We start from the raw sequence: 8,580 nt of genomic DNA on the forward strand, positions 1-8,580 counted from the left end.
ACCATTCACTTACTTTATTCATATAATTTTATTATTGTAACTTATTATTAGGCTCATAATTTGGCATCTTTTTCTATCTGAAAGATATGTTTTTTTTTTAATTATAAAATTTATGCTTCATGTCTCTTTATTTACGTGCATCTGAAATATAGTTTTTTCCTTAATTTTAAGATTTAAAATTTAATTTCACTTATTTACATCATTAAAAATTTTAATTTAATTTTTAGCGTCAAATTTTAAAATTAAAATATTTAATTAATAGCTATGTAATAAAATATTTAATTACTTTAAAGGTTGAAAAACAATGACCTACATTTGAAGTTGTTGATTCAAGCTATGTATATGAACTATAATTAGAATTTAGCATTACAAAGTGCAGTCAAATTAATATTTAGAGCTATACATGATAGGATTTAGGTTAGAATAAATTTGAAGACTTACACAAGATTTATGCAAAATGAAAGTCCAACCTCAAGCATCAAGATCCCAAGACCTCAGGCTTCTTGTCAATATGTCAAGATTTCATTATAGAAGTAAATCATTTTAATGATTTATTTGAAAATATTTAATAGAATCATCAAATGCAATCCAACTATTTTGTGATATAATTCTGACCACTAGTTATCAATAACTTTTAAACAATGATAATATATTTGAACCTATGTTGTTGACACAATAATAGTACTAATTAAGGTAATTAAGGCTCAATCAACCATCATTCTTATATCATAATTTTGAAGATGAATATAATTAATTTTCTTTTAAAGTTACAACTATACAATAATTTCAATTAAAATCAATAATCATGAGTATTTAATTTAATAATTAACTTAACTTTTAACTAACTACTAAGAATCAATTTCGAGAGAATTCACACATGAATTACATAACTTGGGATAACCTGATACTCAAACTTAATTAGACACTCAAATTCTACGGACTTCAACCTTACTAACACAACCAAAAACACATTGAAAAGAAAAATATCATTTTTAATGTTGGCGAGTTGGTTTGTGGATTACATAATTATTTTCATCTCTATTATTATTAAATTGAACTAGTGTTACGAGTTAATCATGTACTAACTTAATTAGAAAAATACCTGAAAATATTAATTTTTTAAAATAACACATTATTATGAGAGTGTTTATGAATTTTATAATTTTACATAAAATATAAAAAATTCAATTCGAATAAATCTTAAAAAAATTATAAATGATTATTACTTGAACTTAAGATATTAAAATCTCCAAGTTTCAATTATATCATTTAAACCAAAACCTAGTTAGTTTTTCACCTAAATTTTACATTAGCATCAAGTAAGACATCGGTTAAAATGGTTAACTTAAAAGTTCGAAACCCACGTGTCTCAAGTTCATATTCTATTATTGTATTATTTTATTAAAAACATGAAAAAGAAGAAAGAAAAAAGAAACACTATTGTATTAATATTTGTTAGGTTGTAATAGTAAAGGCATTAATAATACTCGATTAACTCAGTACACCAATCTAATCAAAATTTAGTTGTTTTATCAAAAAAGGGCAAGGCAGCGTAATAAACCCAAAAGTGAAGAGACATTGTTCGATTCTATCAAAAGATCTCAGCTCAACTAAAATCATTTTTTCCTTTCTCCAAAAAGTAAAATTGTACGGACAATGGATTTTATAGAATTCTGTAATTCTCTAATTATTCATACCTAAATCAATTAAGAAATAGGAGATAGATGATTTAGTTACAAATTAGCCACCAAATCCATAGCTCCGAATCTTAAATAGATCCAAACAGGAAACATTGATTTGATCAAAATTCATTTTTTCTTTCACAACTTTCAAGCCTTACGTCAGGCATCACTACGCTATATCTATACTAATTTATAACTCTTCTTTATTTTAACATTTCACACATGTCCTTACTCTCTCTCTCTCGAAACTTTTTAAATTTGAGTGTCCAAAACGTAAATTCACTAATAGTTTAGAGACTTTAGATGTACTTTACCATTTTCATTTTCTTTTTACATTATTATAACATAATGGTCAAACTTCAAATCAATCCATATATTTTGGAGATTATATAAAAAAACTTCAAATTTTAATTTCAATTCTGTTCGTGCTCAAATTTAAGATTTACTCTTTTTACTTTAATTTTTCACATAATTGATACTTCAACGTTTATAATGCCATTAGTTACTTTAAATATTTTCTTTTGCTTAAAATGCTAACATGAAATTTAAGGACAGTAAATCCTATTAAAATCCTTTGTTAAATTTATGTCTATTACAATGTATTTTTTTGTTACATAGATACCAAGTAATTCTTTTTAATTCCACACAAACGAATTTAATAAAAGTACTTTAACGGTATTAACAAATGAATTTTGTAACGACCTCAAATTCTCGAGTCAACATTCGAGTGTTGACCGGGGTTGGCGATGGATAAATTTATTTTGGGATTAGGTTTTGTTGGAATTAATTTGAGCGAATTTTAGACCTTGTGTGAAGTAGGAGAAGATGGATGGCTAATATGGTGATTTTACCATTTTTGAATAAAAGTCTTCCCCCAATTAATGGGAAAAGATGGTTTGGTAGATTAAGGTATGGGATAAAAAGATGGTTTGATAGATTAAGGTATGGGATAAAGTGGATTTGTCCCTAATATTATAATCACATATTGTTTTTTTTCTTTTTATATTTCTTCATTTTTTTATTCTTTTCTCCATCTATTTTTCGTTTGCAAGTCATGTAGAGGGAGAGAGATTTGAGTGAGTTCTCATCCTCCAAAATCACAAAGAAGGTAAGGGTCTTGATCATTTTTTTTTTTTTAAATTCCATGGAACAAAGAAAAATATCTATGTTCATCAAGGATGAATGTGGAGGATTTTGGGTGTTTGAAAGGGTTTGAATTTGAAGAAGTCTATAATTTAACTAAAAAATAATTACCGCAACATATACTAGTTAAGTTAATTGAGTGATTCATAAAATAATTGTAAAATTTTGATATTCAGTATATATAGATTCAATTTTTTATAATATTTCATTAATTTCATTATACAGAATTTCTGCTAGTGCATGGTACAAGTGATTACTATTTTTATTTCATATTATTTAACTCAAATTTTTATATTGGTTAAATTGATGTGATGTTTAATATAAAAAATATGGAATATTGAAGGGTAAGGTGAGAAATCTTTTAAAATCAAAATTAAATTAAAAATTTTGGAAAGTTATGGAGATTGGTTTTGAAAGGTTGGATAGAGTAATTAAACTTATTCTAAGCTGAAATTAAGGGATTCTCATTCTCAGTAGGATCAGCTTAGAAAATTGTTAATAGAGACTCAACCATGAAAGAGAAGCAATTATGCGTGAAAATTAGGCTGATAAAATAACTTGAATCGGTCTAATTTGATATGGGGTAATTTCTTTTTAATTTTAAAAATCGGGTTTGACAACGGGGTGATTTTTAATTAAAAATTTAAGATAAAATTATCAAAATATCTTATTTATTTTATAATTAATTATATAATTTAATTAGAAAATTTTAAAATTTTATAAGATTATATAACATTTTAACTATCTTTTGTATATTTTAATCTGTTAGTAAGTATAGGAAAATAGAAAGGAAATACAAAAAGAGTATTGACTGAATATTCTATTATTAACTGCTTCAATGAATCTGTACAGAAACAAGACTTGTATACATGAGTAAGTGTCAACTGCTGCTAATCAATTCTACTAACAATATACCAGATTGTATAACTGACTGCTAACAACCTAACTTTCCTCATACACTAACATTCATCCAACTTCTCAATAGGTAAAACCCGAAGCAAATTTCAAAACTGAGTAAACAAAGATACATACAGGGGTTTTGTGAAAATGTCAGCAACCTGGTCACATGCTGGTACCTCATCGACAACAAGCGAACCTTGAGCGACTTTCTCGCGGACAAAAAATTAGATCAAGTTCAACATGCTTGAACTTGGAGTGTAAGACCGGATTTGCAGCAACTGTTACTGCACCAGAATTATCACACCAAATAGCAGACAAATCGGCAGACGATATTTATAGCTCTGTTAGGAGAGAGACTAACCACGTAACATCACTGGTGGTTACAGCTAGACTGTGATACTCAACTTCTGCTGTTGACCGAGAAACAACTTGTTGCTTTTTTGAACACCACGAAACAGTCGTATCTCTAAAATTCACACAATATCTTGTTGTAGATCGGCGATCATCAAAATCCAATCCCAGTTGGTATCAGCATAACCAATGAGAGAGAGATGGTCGAATGGTCGAAAAATTAACCCATAATCTATGGTCCCACGTAAATACTGTAAGATTCGTTTTAGGGCAATCAAATGTACTGAGGTGGGTGCATGCATGAACTGACACACACGATTTACTGTATAAACAATACCAAGTCGGGTTAGAACCACATATTGAAGCGCACCGGAAAGACTTTGATATTCTGTAGGATCAACAAGAAGATCGCCCTCATCTTTAGACAAAGCTGACGAACTGCTCATTGGTGTGTGGACACTTTTTGCATTAGTCAAAGAACCTTTGTTAAGTAGATCCTTGGTATACTTGCGTTGGCATAAATGAACACTTTCAGTGGAGGATCGAGTGACTTCAATACCTAAGAAGTAATGAAGGTCTCTCATATCCGTTAGTGAAAATTCTTTATCTAACAACTGAATAAAACTAGTTATACAGTCAGACACACTCCCCGTGATAATAATATCATCCACATAGACCAAAACATAGATGACAGACTCAATCATTACACGAATAAATAGAGATGCATCAGATTTGGAGACGAGAAACCCTGTAGAAATAGAAAAAACCTTTTCAATTTATCAAACTAGGCGTGAGGAGCTTGACACAACCCGTATAATGCCTTTGTTAGACGACACACCAATTGCTCACCATTTGTACCAAACTAAACATAGCCTGGGGGTTGTTGCATGAACACCTCGTTGGTGAGATCACCATTTAAGAAGGCATTGTTGACATCAACTTGACGAATCTACCAACCACGAGAGACAACAACTGAGAGTATGGTTCGAATAGTAGCAGGCTTGACCACTGGACTAAACGTTTCATTGAAATCACAGTCAAGAACTTGCGAACACCCATTTGCTACCAGCCTAGCCTTATGTCGAGCAATAGTCCCATCAAGATTTTTCTTTACTTTGAAAAGCCACTTACACCCTATTACCTTATATCCAAGAGGAAGAGAAACAAGTTCCCAAGTAGAGTTGGCCATGAGAGCATTAAATTCAGCTTAGACTGCTAGTTTACATGTTGGATCAGTGAGAGTTTCCTCAACCGTGTGTGGCTCATAATCAACAGCTTCAATAGACAGAGCATTGGGTTTAAAAATCCCAGCATTGGATTGAGTAATCATAGTATGAGTATTCCCCAGTGGAGTAGAAGTTGAAGTTGAAAGGACTATGTCTGAAGCAGACGAACTACTGTCATTTGTCGAGGTTAAGGGTCGGAACTCGTCACGAGCAGACCCCAACTCAGCCAACGAATCTCCTATTGTAGACAGCATAGGACTATAATGAAGAGTAGAGGAGGAAATACCAGTGAGAGGTAGGATAGACGATGTAGAATCTCAAGATTAGCTAGAACAGATGTAAATGCCCGATACTCACTCCCAATCACTTTGAAAACTCTTAATATCCCTTCCCAAACTAGGCCTTGACCATCTTTTGAAACTGAAGAAAACAGTCGACTGCTTGAGACTTACATTGAATTAGATACACCCACGTAAAATGACTACACATATTGATAAACAAAACATAATACAGATTAGTACCACATACAACCGATGCTGGTTCCCATAAGTCAGAGGCAACCAAATCAAAAGTATCCTTATATTCAGTAAAAGAGTTTGAAAAAGGTAGTTTATGAGATTTCCTCTTTTGACATGCAATACAAATATTATCAAGACACATTTTATTTTAGACAACTTTGCACTTATCAAGAACAATTTTAACAATTGATGCAGACAGATAACCAAGACTTTGGTGCCATAAAGCGAAAACGTCATCACCATCATTACGAGCTTGTAGTTTGGTGTTGTAGATAGATGGAGCAGCAACAGAATGATCAAGCGAGACTGGTGAAAAATAATAGAGCCTGTCACGAGTGTGGCCCCGCAGTGAAATTTCCCGAGTCAGGATGTCCTTAACAACATAATAGGACGGATGAAATTCAAAAAATACGTTATTGTCACTTGTAAATTAAGAAACAGATAACAGATTGTTTTGTATATTTGAAACAAACAAAACATTAGATAGATGAAGGATCTTACTCTTTGTAGGTAAAATAGAATTCCTAACATACAAAACTTTTGTAGGAGTCTCATCGCCCATGAAAAGATGAGATGCACCTAAATATGGCGTTGATTCATGCAAAGTAGTGGCTTCCCGGCATACATAATGTGTAGCCCTTGAATCAGGACACCAAGAGGAGGTCCCTACGGGCATAGGAATATAAGAATTTTCATTATCAAAATTAGACCTATAGTTAGTCGTATTGGCATTAGACCCAGAGGTGGTCAAAAAATTAGAGGCATGAAAGTCAGGAATACGAGGCAACCCGACGCATGGCGAGGCATTAATATCATGAACACGGGCTATTGGTTTAGTTTGCCATGGTACACCGGTCCCAATATTTTGAGCAGAAAATTGTCATTTGTCTCAAGCCCAACAAAATTGGCATTAGGCCCACTATTCTAGCCCACATTAGAGGTTGAGGGAACCGGCCTATCATATGGCCCAAATGTTAGAACACCGGCACCCCTACGGCACAGCGAAAAAATAAAACACCCAGCGATCCTAACCATGGATCCATGTGTGAGGAACGAATCGGGGTGAAAAAGGGTTTCGAAATTACCGAATGGTGATTCTGAGTAGACAGCGACGCCTCGGCAATGAGTAATTTGATCTACTATCGAACCAAGCCATAATCTTTGATGACTCCGACCTCTACATAATCCACCCAGTTGACTATGAACGGAAGGAATCCCCAAACAGTTTTGGAGAAGACTTTGCTTTGACGGCTACTAGACTCACCAAGCAAAGAAAAACGAGATTTTATATCTTATTATTTTTTTAGGGTTTCTCAAAATTAAATAAATATAATAATGTTTAAAAACTAAAAATTATAATTACGTTAATTATAATAAAGATTTCGGTAAACTATATTTATTTATATACGAACCAAAATCATATTCTCATTATGTGTACAACAACCTTGTACATATAATGTGTTCGATATTTGATTACCGAATTAAATTAATTTCATGCGACAACCAAACAAAATACCAATTATGTTTTATTCTGTTCATTTCAACTATAGGGTGTGACCTTGTAGGTTCTTGTAACGTTAGTAGTAATGTTAGAACGATTCCAATGTTACAAACAATGAGTGGCACCTAGCAATGCATCATTGCTACCTAAGTCACAAGAAATCATGATTCAACATAACCTTTTTATGATTAATCTTTTCATGCACTAATCCTTAAGTCCTTTATCTCTGGATTGAACACAAGTCATGGAATAGTCACACTTGTATAGTCCATTTCATGTTCCTTGATATCTTAAGTAGACTATGATATACAAATAAGTATGACATCTCATATCAGCTTATTTGAGCATGGCCATGCATTTCTAGTCTCACTCAATCAAGTGGCCTAAGATATTACTCTCATTATGTAGGAGGGACTTATCCTATATCGATCAACCATATCCCTCTACATAGATTGTGGTATATCCAACATCAGCCTTTATAGAACAACCAGTTACAATGTACGTTTGACTGTATCAAAATATACAACTCATAACGTTGAGATTATGATGATCTCAAATCTAAGGATCATATACATATTAATCATTATGAGTAATGTCGTGACAATTACATAATAATCCAAGAACCATACTCATAACGGGTCAGTCCAATATGTTGTTCTCTAACACACATATTCATGCATCGATTCTGACACTCCATATCAATGACAACTCTTTATCATTAATCAACTACATGTTAGTCATAATGCATTATCGTTGTCCTATCCAATAATAATATTTGACTAAGGACCTTTTAAGAATAATTATATTATTCTCAGGACATTATTATAAAACAATTTATTTATACACACAGAAAAGAAACTGAAAAAATAATGGTAACGCCTCATATTAATAAACATGATAAATCAAGTATGTTATTACAATCATATCATGATTGATCTTTGGGCATACTCTAACACAAAATACACGACCTGGAGCAACTTGCCTATTAAGGGTAATATTTGGCCCAAATTGGGGACCCAATTCACGCGAAAATTGACCCAATTCATATAGCAAGTGGGAAGCAGCATTATTATCCCTAGGCGGGCCCACACTATCACCATTAGACCTAAGTAGTTGACCTACCCCTTCTCTATGACTAAGTAATCTAAATGCAGTATTAATAAATTTCTTATTGTATAGAAAAGTGATTTTCAAACCATTCTTTTAACCAAGGATCAAAGTCCTTTGAATAATATCTTGGATACAAGTAAATAAGATAA

Source organism: Gossypium raimondii, chromosome 10 (assembly GCF_025698545.1).
Source record: "Gossypium raimondii isolate GPD5lz chromosome 10, ASM2569854v1, whole genome shotgun sequence".
Lineage (NCBI taxonomy): Eukaryota > Viridiplantae > Streptophyta > Magnoliopsida > Malvales > Malvaceae > Gossypium > Gossypium raimondii.